Source organism: Epinephelus fuscoguttatus, linkage group LG2 (assembly GCF_011397635.1).
Source record: "Epinephelus fuscoguttatus linkage group LG2, E.fuscoguttatus.final_Chr_v1".
NCBI lineage: Eukaryota > Metazoa > Chordata > Actinopteri > Perciformes > Serranidae > Epinephelus > Epinephelus fuscoguttatus.
The window spans coordinates 1,904,577-1,920,135 of NC_064753.1; the positions used below are offsets into that span (position 1 = coordinate 1,904,577).

General features: G+C 39.0%; 1 long non-coding RNA gene across 1 annotated transcript; it reads left to right on the forward strand.

The window, feature by feature from the left end:
• Nucleotides 1-1,642: 1,642 nt before the first annotated feature.
• LOC125905689 (uncharacterized) lies at nt 1,643-14,577 on the forward strand. The gene is made up of 4 exons (XR_007451684.1): nt 1,643-1,910; nt 10,742-10,844; nt 13,699-13,833; nt 14,473-14,577. It is a non-coding gene; the product is annotated as an uncharacterized LOC125905689 (long non-coding RNA).
• The last annotated feature ends 982 nt before the right edge of the window (nt 14,578-15,559 follow it).

A 15,559-nucleotide genomic window follows, 5' to 3' on the forward strand; every position in this document is an offset into this window, starting at 1 on the left:
AACTACCATCTCCCCTGTGTAACCACTATGAACTGTCAGCATCAGATGACCCAGGTAAGTGTGAGAGGGTCCCTAAGATCCCTGCAGGTTCCCTGCAGGACTTACACTAGAACTTGTAATGATAACCCTGAATCAAATCAATCAAAAACCTTTTGTAATTTTTACAAACTATCCATAACTCTGGAATAATAACAGTGAAGTACAAAAAACACATTCCCTGGTGGCATGAGGAAGAAAGCTGATGAGGAACTTAACTCTTTTATTAAAACAACTTCCTCTAATCCGGCTACTCTAGATCAAGTGCTGCCCCAAGCATGTGCATCGCGCTGCAGCTCGTCAACAGACAACAACAAAAAGTTATTACTACTTTTACTTAAAGATCTGTACCTCTTTCAAGATATGGAATTAGGGGGATCGTACTGGATTGGGTTAAAAGATATCTGAGTGGGAGACAGCAGTTTGTAAAGCTTGGAAACTGTTCCTCAAAGTGTTTGGACATTACTTGTGGTGTCCCCCAGGGGTCAGTGTTGGGCCCCAAATTCTTTATTTTACATATTAATGATATCTGTAAGGTTTCATGGTTATTGAAATTAATTTTGTTTGCCGATGACACTAACATTTTTTGCGCTGGGGATAATCTGAAACAATTACAGGAGGACATCACTACTGAAATGAACAAACTAAAAATATGGTTCAACAAAAACAGATTATCTTTAAATTTGGCAATGACAAAAATAATGTTATTTGGCAACTGTAAAACAAAAACACAAGTACAAATAAGAATAGACGGAGTAGAAATTAAAACAGTTCATTAAATGAAATTTCTCAGGGTAAACACATATGACAGAATCAGCTGGAAATCACAAATCAAACATGTTCAAACAAAAATCTCAAGAAGCATTGCAATAATAAATAAAGTAAAGAAGGTTTTGGACCAGAAATCAGTTCACACTCTATACTGTTCACTAGTCTCACCTTACTTACAGTACTGTGCAGAGATATGGGGCAATAACAACAAAACTTCAATATCATCACTAACAATTCTACAAAAGCAAGCAATATGAATAATTCATAATGTCGGGTACCAGGAGCACACAAACTCATTATTTTAACAGTTCAACAGTACAATTATTCAGTGAGCTAGAAGGGGGTTATAATCTAAGGGGTAAATCTAATTTCAAAATACACTGCATACGCACAACTAGGAAAAGTTTTTGTCTATCGGTTTGTGGGGTGAGATTATGGAGCGGGTTTACTGTGGAGTTGAAGGAATGCACAAATATGAAACAATTTAAATTAATGTACAAAAACATGGTGTTCACTAGGTACAGGGAGGAAGGAGGTATTGAAAATCACTAGGTGTCATAGGGGTTACTGGTTATTTGGCTGTTTTCTGTGAATTGGCTGTGTTCTATGTTATGTTTATTTTGTTTGTGTGGTTTGTATTTACATGTATGTATGTATGTATGTATGTATGTATATGCGTATGTGGCATATATATATATATATATATATATATATATATATATATATATATATATATATATATTTATACATATATATTACACGGCTCTATTAAATGCTGTATTCTGATTGGTCAGTCGCTGCATTCTGCGGTCTGATATTACTGTGTAATGACCGCTGCTAGTAGCAACGGTCATTACACACAGTTGCTATGTAGCCCAGCGTTGCTAGGGATGCTGCCCTGCAACACTGCAGCTGTCAAACAACTTCCGAGGGAAAAAACAAACAGAAGTGGCTGATTTTAACGGATGCCGCTGAAGAAAAAGAATACCCACGGACTTTCTCTGCCAAAAACAAAAGAAGACGGATTTGAATACACACTCGGCAGTCATGCTTAATGACATTTTACGCGAGTTTTATGCCTCGGTTCAGTCCACTAAGCCTGGGTGAGTACAAAACTTTCACCAAAAGTTGTCGAATCCGGTCAGTTTTAATGCACTTCGCAGAGGCAGACAACATTATTTATTTAACTGATAATTAGCCGTGTAATAAGCAGGTGCGCGTCGGGGTTCTATTCCCCTGTCGGGAGTTATTTTCCCAGTATTCACCGGCTCATTATACATTATCCCTTACTTATTACACGGCTCTATTAAATGCTGTATTCTGATTGGTCAGTAGCGGCATTCTGCGGTCTGATATTACTGTATATATACATACACACACACACACACATATACATATATATATATACACACACACACACACATTACATATATATATATATACATATACACATATTGACTGATAAATATTTACTTTGATAACTCTAGAGATAAAAATTATCAAATGAATAACATATAAACATAAACGAATAATAATGTACTGTAGCCTATAATTATTGATATTATTATTACTATTAATTACTAATGAATATTACAATATTAGTGGAGGTATAAAGTATTGTGTATTAAATGTATTTGTCACAAATATATTGCGAGAATTATGAAGCTATTTAATAATACATTAAAAAAGTAATTTTGTAATGATATATAACTTAATCTATGATCGACATGGAATATTATATTTTCTGTAATTCATGGATAAGGGGTGAGAGTATATAAGTCTTACTTCTTCTCACTTCTTTTCGAATATGTGCATTTTTTCTCACTCTCTCTTTCATTTATTTATTTATTTTTTTCTGTTCATTTGTTGCTATGCTTCTGTTATACTTGCTTTCCTTGGTTTTAAATTATTTGCATATATTCAAAATAAACTTCATTCATTCATTCATCTTCTAACCGCTTCATCCTCTTGAGGGTCGCGGGGGAGCTGGAGCCTATCCCAGCTGACATTGGGCGAGAGGCAGGGTACACCCTGGACAGGTCGCCAGACTATCGCAGGGCTGACACATAGAGACAGACAACCATGCACGCTCACATTCACACCTACGGACAATTTAGAGTTATCAATTAACCTAGTCCCCAATCTGCATGTCTTTGGACTGTGGGAGGAAGCCGGAGTGCCCGGAGAGAACCCACGCTGACACGGGGAGAACATGCAAACTCCACACAGAAGGGCTCCCATGCCCGGGATCGAACCGGCAACCCTCTTGCTGTGAGGCGAGAGTGCTAACCACCACACCACGTGCCGCCCCTTATTAATTTATTTATTATTAATATTATTTTAATCTTTAAATCTTTATTTCTTTCTGAATCCTTAAATTTTAATGCATTTTATCATTATTTCATCTCATACTTGTTTTATGTTATGATATTGCCTTTTAGTCATTTAGTGTTTTAGTTTTTGGAGACAGGAGCCTCCACACTGAGGTGCAGTGCCCTTCAGCTACCAAGGTCAGAGCTGTCCACGGGACGGCACCCCCATCGGTAGACCAGGAACAACTCTCAGGGCCGAATTCACAAAAGGATTGCATGGCTTTTGCGGCCACTAAACCGGTAAAAATGGAGCAAACAGATACCGTCTAATTCACAGAGCACGCGCAGAGGGTGAAATGCTCCACTAACTGCGCTGCCAAGCAGATTGCGTGTCGGTGCTCCGGTGTTATCTGCACGTATTTAAATGAGGTAATATGCATATATTTGGCAGAAAAATCGACCATTTCTATGCAAATGAGCCTCATTGATAAACAACGTCTAATTCACTAACACCAGTGCTAATGGCCACACGCAGTTTGAGTGAAGTAAATAACGTCTTTAGAAAGCTGGTGCAAACTGGGCGCTCCTCTGTGGAAGCCTCTCGCCCAGACTTTCCAGTGATCGTGGCAGCAGTGATCGTCTGTTAAATCAGTCTGTAAATAATATTTTGACATTATTATTATAATCATTATTACTTTAATGGCATCCGAAGATACTGATCCCTTGAACAGGTGACAGTCTGCGGTCGTTCTCAAAACGCACTTCTGTCACGCACTGCAAAAGCGACTTTCAATAATTTATTTTACAAAACGGGGGAAACAAACGTGAACAAAAACGGTTCCATAATTCATATTAAATTCAAAAGATAATGAAAAAACAGCTACAAGTGAGAGGGGATAGTGATAAAGTGCAAACTTGGTCAAATCCACACCTTCAACCCATCCGACACTGTTCAACTGACTCACCAGCAGACATCAAATGAGGGTATACAGTATTCAGTACTTTGCCAAACAAAGTCTGCCATTGTTCTGCGACGGTGTTCTTGCCGCAAAGCCAGCATTTATACTTTGCCATGTGGCTAATTGCAATCAGGGCAAATCAGGGGCAAACTGCACTCAGCTGCCAAACTTTGTGGGCGTGTTTGCGCTGGTATATCATTAGCGCAATATCCTTTGTGAATAGGACGTTAAGACGGAGCAAACTGCGGGTGCAAATGAAGTGCAATTCAAGGTGCTGTCAGCGGCCGCAGTTCATTCTTTGTGAATTCGGCCCTCAGTGTGGTAGGCCCCCATGAGGAAACACTGGCGCTAAAAGCTGAGGGACTAAAACAGTAGGATAGGATGAAAGGTATAAAATGAACCAAATAAACAAAAAGCTATTTAACTCATAAAATTAAGTTAATAGATAAGAATGATCTAAAACAGACATAAAATGCATCAAAACTAAAACCTATAACTACAATAACAAAAGATAAAGATTAAATGAGATAAGAACGTAAAAAGAGGAAGGGTAAGAGCATTAAAAAAAAGACAAATAGATAAATCGGTTAAAAGCCTAATCAAAGGAATTTAAAATAGATAAATAAAGAGATCAGTTAAAAGCCTGATTAAAAAGATCAGCCTTGAGCCTCTTTTTAAAAACATCAACAGTCTCTGCAGCCCTGAGGTTCTCCGGCAGCAGGCTGTTCCACAATCGGGGCCTATAATAACTAAATGCCGCATCCCCGTGTGTTTTAGTCCTAACTTGTGGTATGGTTAAAAGGCCTGTGCCGGAGGACCTCAGGGTCCGCGAGGGTTGCTATGGTAAAAGCAGGTCAGATAAATAAGAAGGCCCAAGACAGTTCAGACATTTAAAAACTAATAAAATAACCTTAAAATCGATCCTGAAGTGCATGGGGAGCCATTGCAGCGATTTTAAAACTGGTGTAATGTGCTCCGACACTCTGGTCCTCGTCAGCGCTCGTGCAGCTGAATTCTGTAATAATTGTAGATTTGAGATACTCTTTTTGGGAAGACCAGAGAGCAGGACATTACAATAATCTAACCTGCAGGAGATAAAAGCAAGGGCGTAGGTTTGATTTTCACATTGGGGGCATAAAAGTGCTCCATGGCGGCGACCTGTATATTGATGATTTTTTTAATGCAATTTCACGTCATGTGAAACTGATCACTGCTTTATAATGCATATTTAGATATCTACACTAAATATAAGAATGTCTTGGTTAATGTATTCTCTAATGTTATCAGTTACATGAATATACACTGACTCTGTATTTGCTTCCCAGGGTAAACTATAATATCTATGATTATCAAGTTTTAATAGAATCTTTTTCAGGCCCAGTGCTACCCACTTGATAGCATATTGTCATGGTCGCTTCGGTCAGAGATGTAGGAAGGAAGGAGACAGTCCTTTTTTCAGGCAAAATTTGACATAGCTGCAAAGGCTCCTTAAAATGTGCCATGATGTCTCCCTAGCCTAGCCTCCCTAGTAAACTATTCTCCATTGATAAATGACATGATTAAAACAAATATATTTTGTTTTAATATTTATATTTATTTTATATTTTATATTAATATGAAATTAAAACCATTAAGTGCATTTTATTGTCAGTTTTATTTTTTTACTACACATATTGAGAAAGGGAGATAGAGGGGGAGGGTGTGTTTGAGCTTATCAAAGTAAAAGTAAGCTGGAATACACCTGGCCGCTTTTGTCTTACATTTCCGTAAAGTTCGGGGTCTACAAGCGGTGGTCGTATACTGACTACTGTGGAGAGAGTATGACGATGAAGTTACAGAAAGCTTTTATTGTTTCCCAACCAAGGGGAGTGATAGTATCAAGGGCTAGTGCTAAGGGGAGGAATTGGGACGTAGCATAAGAGTGATATAATATGTACTGACTACAGTGTGTAGTTATGTATTTAACAGAAAGTAGTTATTGTTGCCATGGTATATCTCCAGTATGTATGAATGAATGAATGAATGAATTATGAGTGAATAAATTATGCATGAATCAATATTTTTACTTACCCCTAGTCACAATTCTGAATCTCACTATCAACATATATCCTTCACGATTCAATCAATCAATCAATCAGTCAATTTTATTTATAAAGCCCAATATCACAAACTACAATTTGCCTCACAGGGCTTTCTAGCATACGACATTCCTGTGTCCTTAGGACCCTCACAGCAGATAAGGAAAAACTCCCCCCAAAAAAACCCTTTAACGGGGGAAAAAAACTGAGGAGGGATCCCTCTTCCAGGACGGACAGATGTGCAATAGATGTCATACAGAACAGATCAGCATAATAAATTAACAGTAATCCATATGACACAATGAGACAGAAAGAGAGAGAGAGACAGAGACAGAGACAGAGAGAGATGCAGGACAGACGGTAATGACAGTAGCTTACAACAACATTAATGAAAGTAATAATATTATAATTATAGTTCTGGCTACTGTGGTACAATATGTTGAGAGTATATATTAATATCTGACAGTATACATATGTGACAATAATCATATGTGTATAATAACAGTAGAAGTATGACTAATGATAACAGCAGCAGCAGGAGGCATCTGGCAGGACCACGGCAGCAGCACAACCACATACTTCACAATATCCAGGCACCACTGCAGTACGAGTTAACCTGAGAGACAGTGAAGCACAAAGGCTCCGGAGAAGAAGCCGAGTTAGTGACATGCAGTATGGCTGAGTTAGCAAGATGCACACGAGGGAGAGAGAGAGAGAGAGAGAGAGAGAGAGAGAGAAGGAGAGAAGGTGCCCGGTGTATTATAGGGGGTCCTCCGCCACACTAGGTCTAAGTCAGCCTAACTAGGGGCTGGTACAGGGCAAGCCTGAGCCAGCCCTAACTATAAGCTTTATCAAAGAGGAAAGTCTTAAGTCTAGTCTTAAATGTGGAGACGGTGTCTGCCTCCCGGACCATAACAGGAAGATGATTCCACAGGAGAGGAGCCTGATAGCTGAAGGCTCTGGCTCCTGATCTACTTTTGTAGACTTTAGTGACCAGGAGTAACCCTGCATTCTCAGAGCGCAGTGTTCTGGTGGGATAATATGGCACCATGAGCTCTCTAAGATATGACGGAGCTTGACCATTTAGAGCTTTATAAGTTAACAGTAGGATTTTAAAATTCAATTCTGGATTTGACAGGGAGCCAATGCAGAGAAGCTGAAGCAGGAGAAATATGATCTCATTTCTTAGTTCCTGTTAGTAAACGTGCTGCTGCATTTTGAATTATTCCTGTTAGTTCAATCTCACCTGTGAGGCTCCTGTCTCTCCTCTATCTCCTCCTGTCTCTCTTCCATTTCCTTCTGTCTCTCTTACTGCCTCTCCTCCTCCATCTCCTTCATCTCCTCCAGTCCCTCTACTACTTGTCATCTGACAAAAAATATATTGATGCAAGACATGTGAACAGCGGGACAATTTGAGATGGAACAGTCATATATTTTGATTGTTGTAGCCTGAGGAAAACATACTGTATGTTTTGCAATTGTGTAATACATCTGAATGTATATAGTGGTTGTACACTGTAAATAATATGGGTGTATTTTTTTGACACACACTTTTTGCCACTGGTGTGTTGTGGCCAACAGGGATGTTTTGGGTTTTTTTACACGCACTGTTGGCCTCTGGTATGTTTTGGCCGTTTGTCTCTGGTGTGTTTTGGCACTATCACTATAACACCGTGATAGGCACAGAACAGAAAAGTAGTTTTCAGGCTTTTGGCAGGCGGGCTCTCAAATGAGCTAAGACCAGGTAAAATCTTAGACTTAATGAAAGTTCAGCCAGATGCCTTACATCAGCAAAGGGAGTTGTCCTTACAGAATTACCCTCTGCTACCATCAGGGGGCACCATCTCCACAGCAGCATGTATCCTCAGTCCAGTTCCAGCAGGTGAACCTAGAACAGAGAGTGACTCACAAATATCACTTTATCAACAATAATGACAATCAGAGTTTAACTAGGTTTAGATCCAGGTCTAACTCCACCATGGTGACAGTTCAGACACATGCTCCCCCCACAGCCACTATAACACCATGAAATAATGTATTACAGGACAGAATACCACTATCACCAATGGTTGAAATAACCTCCCCAGCTCCTGTTCCTTTACCAAAGAGTTCTCAGGAACAGGAACATTTGATGCCACAACAGCTCAGCACACGGGAGTTGTCTAATACCTCACCTCTCCAGCCACCCCCTACCTTGATCCATAACATCAACTACCCCCAGGCCTGCTTCTGACCTGCTCACTGATGGTACCTTGGCTGCCGCTAAGGTCTCAGTTTAAAAAACAGGCTCAGTTTAAATAAAGCCTGAAGGTGGTGGTTACTAAGATCCCACCTACAACATATTGCAATGTGACAGTAGCAGGTTTGACACACTTTCTCCTACCGCCTCATCTGCTCAAGGCTGTGCCTCCTCCTCTCCTTCCTTAGCTCCAGGACCATCACCAGACTGGCATGGGGTGATGCAGACTCCTGCAAACATGACAGAGATGGCTGAATCACAAAAACATAGAGGGCATTTCATGATGATAGGAAAACCTTCACAAAGCAGAGATGCACGGAAACTCATCCAATCTGAGTCATCCACTAAGTGAACCTCACCTCATGTACACCACAGATCTGCACGTGCCCCCAGTTAGTGAGCCAACTGTCCATCAGAGGACTGAGCAGAAAATTAACTAGAATTATTGCCCTGCGGTTGTATGCCTCCATGCACCAGTCGAGTTTCTCTTACAGTTTACATCCATGCCTGTGAAAACATGGATGCTTGACATACATCTTCCACCCCGCAGCACAAAAACATCTATACGATCAGCACAGTTTCAAGGTGGACACCTAACATTAGAGTCACCAATTCAGTATCTGACCAAATGACACCTCTTCTAATCCTAAAATATGATGTTGACTCATGGCCAGAAAAGTTTTTTTGCAGAATATTATGATGTCACAGTGAAGTTGACCTTTGACCTTTTGAATATAAAATGTCATACCTTCACCATAATTATTAATTATTTCAGATAGCCAATTTGATAATTTAATTGGAGATCTATTGCGAGGTCAGACCCGTGTTAAGGCTTAAGTCCCAACAAATGGTGCTGCCATGTAAAACGTAACACTGGTGCCTAGATCACAACAAATAGTATCCTCTGTTTTAGAGTATCACCAGTAGAATCCCTACTATAATTTACAACATTAATGGTGCCCATTGGTGAGGCCTAATATTGTTGTTCCCTACATGTATACTGTGTTTAGAAAGAAATTATTGATTTTGCTTTACCTAGACTTTAATGGGCCCATTTCAGCCAGACTGTAATTCCTGCTTTATACAAAATATATATATATATATATATATACCATATACCATATATATATATATATATATGGTTGTTTTCATACATTTAAAAGTTAAAAAATCAAGGAAATTTCTCCAACATTTCTTTTTTGCCTTTTTTACTGCATCAAAAACATGCTGAACCGCAACACTACTGTATTGTAGCGAACCAAACTGTGACAAAATTTGCATTAACAAAAGGGAGCACATTACACCTGTCCTAGCATCATTGCACTAGCTTCCTCTCCATTTTAGAATTAATTTTAAAATGTTATTACTCTCCTTCAAAGCACGACTTGGACTAGCTCCTGAGTACATGATGGATCTTTTGATGCCCTATGAGCCCAAACATGCTGCGAGATTATCTAGTCAGCTTCTTCTTGCTGTTTGCAGGACAAATTTTGTAACAAGAGGGGATCGGGCTTTTGCTGTCAGGGCTACCAAACTCTGGAATGCACTTCCTGTTGTGATATAATCATCTACATCTGCATTCACTTTTAAAAAACATTTAAAAACACATTTTTTTAGGATGGCATTTCTATAAAGTCCCACTGTTAAGCGTCTGTATATGTAAATATGTGTTTTTGTGCATAAGTGTACTAAAGCTTGAACACAAAGCATGGGTGTGTATGGTTATATTATGTATGTGCCTATTTGTGTGAATGCATGCACATGTTTATACACATTTATGTATATTTATTTGTTTTTAGTACTTTGTTTTACTACTTTACTATTTGCAGATACATCTTTGTATGTGCTCTTGCTTCATTTAACCGTTTTTATTGTCTTGTGTCTTTTATAATTATTATTATCATTATTATTATTATTATTACTATAGTATTACTATATTATTACTATTATAACTACATGGTTTTCACTGGACAGGAAGGGGATGAAAACTGCCATCTGAAAAGTTGCTAAAGCTGTCAGACAAATGTAGTACAGTAAAAAGTACGATATTTGAAATGTAGTGGAGTAGAAGTATAAAGTAGCTTAAAATGGAAAAACTCAAGAACAAATTTGAGGTACTTGTACTTTACTTAGGTACAGTAAATGTATTCAGTTCCATTCCACCGCTGCTCTTTGTTGATGTGATGCGCTGCACATCCTGGCTGCTCCTTGAGAGTTTCTGCACAGTGGACTGTAAACTTCCTCATCATTTAAACACAATGTGATGTGAAAGTTGTTGTTGTTGTTGTTTGAAGTGTCTCAGCTGCTCTCGGGTCAGCCAGACGCTCTTGTTTAATTTGTCTCCAGGTTTCAGGAGGCGGGAATGTGTCTGCAGATGAGTGGGAGGCTGGAGGAAAAAAACACCTTTCTTCCTTGTCAGTGACCTTCAAGGTGACGAACAGGTGTGGAGGTATGATTTATGCAGATCAATTGCCTGTGATAAATGAACTGCAAATCAAGCCTATTTAGTGTGTGTGTGTGTGTGTGTGTGTGTGCGTGCACGCATGCAAGTTTCAAGGATATTCAGGAGATAGGGAGAAACCTCTCTCACACATGCATGCACGGGCTGGTTTTATGTGGAGGAGTAAAGATGAGCAGCTGGTATCTTAGCAACAGCACGTTAACGGAGGAGAGGGGAGAATGCGTCAGTGAAGGTGAATTGTGTGGATTAAGTCATGTCAAGACTCAGCACTAATGGGGTAGTTTGTTGCTGGAGCTCCTGGACAGCAGACAAAAGGTTTTGTATTTGAGCTACCTGATGTTGCTCTCTGAGTCACACAGCATTCTTTCATGTTTTCAGGACTTCGGCACCATTTTAAAAGCTGATAGTGTTATTTCTTTGACCAGTGTTTAAAATACTTATTACTCTTCCAACTTTTATACCACAATATTTTAAGTATAGTCCAAAACACTTCTGAAACATCAACACTATGTGCATTTTTCATTTGTAAATGAAAAACAAACTTGTATGGCTGTACTCAACTGAAAATTATGTCAGTCAAATCAGTTTCCCCATTTAATACGAATATTCGACGACTCGTATTTTTTTTTCATATAAAGTTTTAAAGTTTGAACAGGAATAAGCGGTACACTCAGGGTGATAGCAGCATACATGCAATATAGTAAATTACCTACTGGTGCTAACAACAGATCAAAAATGTTCAACAACATTTTTTCTGACACCAGATATCAAACAGAAACCTGAGACTGTGTTGTACTAAGTATCTGAGAGCGGTAAATTCACCACTTCCAAGCAGAAGAGAGAAGATAATGTTACTTCAGAGCCTTACAGAGAAAAGTTCTTCCTCATCTGTGCCGCTGCATCACATCCCTGACTGACAGCTGACTGTACCAAAGAGTATTGGAAAATTTAAGAGCAAAATCAAGTACACTGCACAGCACACTGACTAGGGAAAAAACCAGCAACAAAAAAAATCTGACTGCCTGACTTGAAGCAATATCAGTCAACTGAGGGATCTCCGACTTTAAAGGGGCAGTCCTACAAACCTGCATTTTTTCTTTTTTTTTTTTTAGGTCCAAAAAATGCAACAAAGTGAAATAAATTATTACGTACATGCATCATGTGAGTTAAACATTCACTGAGGAGACTGAGCAGAATTGACTACTGCAATGCACTTTTTCCTGGACTGACAAGGCAGGCTTTAACTAAACTCTAGCTTATTCAAAATGCTGCTGCCAGAGTTTTAACTAAAACCAAGAAGTATGAACACATCACTCTATTTTAACCTCTCTCCACTGGCTGCCTGTAAAACAAAGAATTGATTTAAAGTACTTCTTACTGTTTTTAAAGCTATAAATGGTTTAGCTCCATTCTATGTTGTTGACATGCTCACTGAATACAGACCGGACAGAACTCTAAGATCATCAGACAAAGGTCTTCTCATTATACCAAGAATCAGTACTAGATCATCTTACGGTGCTTTCAGTCACTATAGTCCTACTCTCTGGAATAATCTACCACAAGAACTTAGGTCTGCTACAACTGTGTCCTCCTTTAAAACCAGACTCAAAACTTATCTTTTTTGCACAAGCATATGACTAGGTTTTAATTAAGTGGTTGTTTGATGGCACCTTACTAAGGAATCGTTTTTATTATTATTATTCTCATTTCTTTTATGATAGCATTTCTAGTACCTTTTTATTCGATTCCTTTTTATTGATTGTGCGACCTTCTAATCTTGTGTGTTTTATTTTGCTTTTATGTACCTATTAAGTATGTTATGTTATGTTTTTACTGAGTATGATGCTGTCTGATTTTATTTCTGTTTAAGCACATTGGGTCTGCGCCAGTCGTATGAAATGTGCTATATAAATAAATTTGACTTTGACTTTGAAAATGGTAGCAGACAAAAACATCAGATTTGAGTGGAGTGATGAAGCAATGCGTTTTCACCCCAACTTATCACATATCCCGTTTTGTCAGTGGACTTTCACATCTATATACAACGTGCTAGGTATCCTCCTGCATCTGTTGTTGATGTTCCGGGCCAGCATGTCAATCTACGCCTGTTACAGGCACATCATATCGCCATGAAAGGCGCATTTTTGGTCAGTGTCTGACACCGACATCACTGACAAAGCAGCAGTACTAGACGAAATCAGAATGAGAACAGGCTATATGAGAAGACCCTAACCTTCCTTAAATTAAGAAACAAAGCAATTCATATACATCACACTAGCTTGTTTTGCTAGTTTTGCTTGTTTTGGATGTCTTGTGCTCAACTCCTGATATTCACAGAACAGCAGAGGATAAAAACATGCATTAAAAATGTTCTTTTGCTGATTTTCTAGATATTCAGTTAAATGTGTTATATTTGAATGGAAACCTGACTATGGTTGCAATCATCATGGGAGACAACCACTCTCCGCTGCTTGTTCCAAAGTCTGGGTTGCAGCCCAAAAATGGGTCATGCAGTTGACATTAAAATAAATTCTCAATTTCATGGCAGCTGTGAAAGCTGCATCATTACTGCACCACAGAAGTGTTAGTATTTAATATAGAAATCACAGAGAATATGAATAATATATTGCATGTTCACTGTTGACTTTTGGCCCACTGGATTTTCTTTGCAATGACTTATCTTAAAGGGACAGTTCAGCAGTTAAGGAATTACACTTTTTTCGCCTTGTTGTGATCAGGGGCGGGGCTTCCATGGGGGCACATTAAAAATAGAATTTAATCATGTATGTTTAATTAAAAATAGAATTAATGAGGTGTTGACTGTATCAATCAATACTTTTAGATGCACAAATGGAGAGGACTGACCCTGATGATGACCATGCCGAATCAGATGACAGCTGCAGCAGCCACAGCAGCTGCAGCAGAAACAGGAACCTCCCAGTTCACCCTACTTTTGCTGCACCGAAAGGTCCTCAAGGTAGAATATTTATTAAAAATGTTATTAACCCATCACGAGCAACATGTTAATTACTCATTTGTATTACTTGCCTGCTGAAATGCAGTTGTCCCTTAATACATTTAAAAAGGTAAAACATGATAATCTAAATGTTACTTCAGAGTTGTAATTGCTTAATCATTAAATTCAATTAAGTTATTTTGTTCTTTAAGTAAAACATCTGAAAATACACTTAATCCTTCTTCCTCATTTAAAAATTACAGAATCTACATACATGCAAATATTTTTTGCGATTTAAGATTTTCCTGCTGAACACAAGATGTCTCCTTCACTGTAAAGGCCACACTCTGTATGTGCACTGAAGACTTTAAATGTTCCCATCACACTTATCAGTTGAATATTGGCTCCAAACTGTTGGTAATGTCACAAGTCATTCTCATAGGCCCATCAATTCAATATTCAGTGACCCAGACACTTTCATCTTTCCGCAGATTAATGTTAAAATTATTGGAAGTGTCAATATGCACATACATCATTCTTCACAGTGAAGCTCAAACATTTGGTTGTGGGAACAAGAAAAAAACATATTTTTGATTTTAAATTTCATTATTGATCATGAGTATTAATTTCCACATACTAATTTATTTTTAATATTTCCAGACATTTCTCAGACCAGAGCTGCAGGCCCTGCCCAACCAGTCCTGAGGATCTTCCTCGGCACTCAGCATGGACAGGGTAGGACGAGAGCCTTCACCGCCTTCTGGTACAAGGTCTACACCTGGCTTGGGTACTCTCAGTGCCAGGACAGTGCGTTTTGTTTTGCGTGCAGACATTTTTCACTCCCCTCTGTTCCGCAGACAATGTTTAACTCAGCTACTGGCTTTTCAAACTGAAAAAGGCCATGTACAAAGATGGAGGTTTCCAAATGCATGCCAGGGCAGAGCACCATCTTAATGCCATGCTGGCATGGACAGAATGTAAGAAGGGTGACAATCAATACCAAAAAAGGTGGAAGAAAACAGAAAGTATATCAAAACAATTGCTAATGTTCTGCTATGCACAGCCACTCAGAACATAGCACAGCGTGGCCACCGGGAGTCAGAAGACTCGGGAAACAAAGGCATTTTTTTTTTGCCTATTTTGGAGCTCATAGCCAAGCATGACCCCCTAGGAAAACAGAAAATGGGACATTTCAATGCCAAGTACACCAGCAACCGTATTCAGAACGAGATTTTAGAGATTTTGGCGGACAGGGTCAGAAAGGACATTATTGAAGAGGTAAAACAAAGTGGGATGTTCAGTATTCTCGCAGACGAATCGAAAGACTTAAAAAAAGAACAAATTTCATTAGTACTCAGATACTACTATAAAGGTACAGTCCATGAAAGCTTCATGCATTTTGAGCATGCAGATAAACTTGATGCTGCTGGGCTAACTAAAAAAAATGTTAATAGCCTGCAAAAGTACGGTTCAGAATACAGAGAACAGCTGGTGGGGCAGGGCTACGATGGGGCCTCAGTGATGAGTGGCAAGCACAGTCACGTGTCTGCAAGGATACAGTCCCTGGCTAAGCATTCCTTTTATGTGCACTGCAATGCACATTGCCTAAATTTGGTAATCGTGGACACAGTGAAAGCAGTATCAGAAGCGTCACAATTTTTTTTCTTTTCTTGCAGTGCCTATATGCATTTCTGTCTGGATCATATGTCCACCAGAAGTGGAAGGACATACAGCCTTGAGAGTTGCC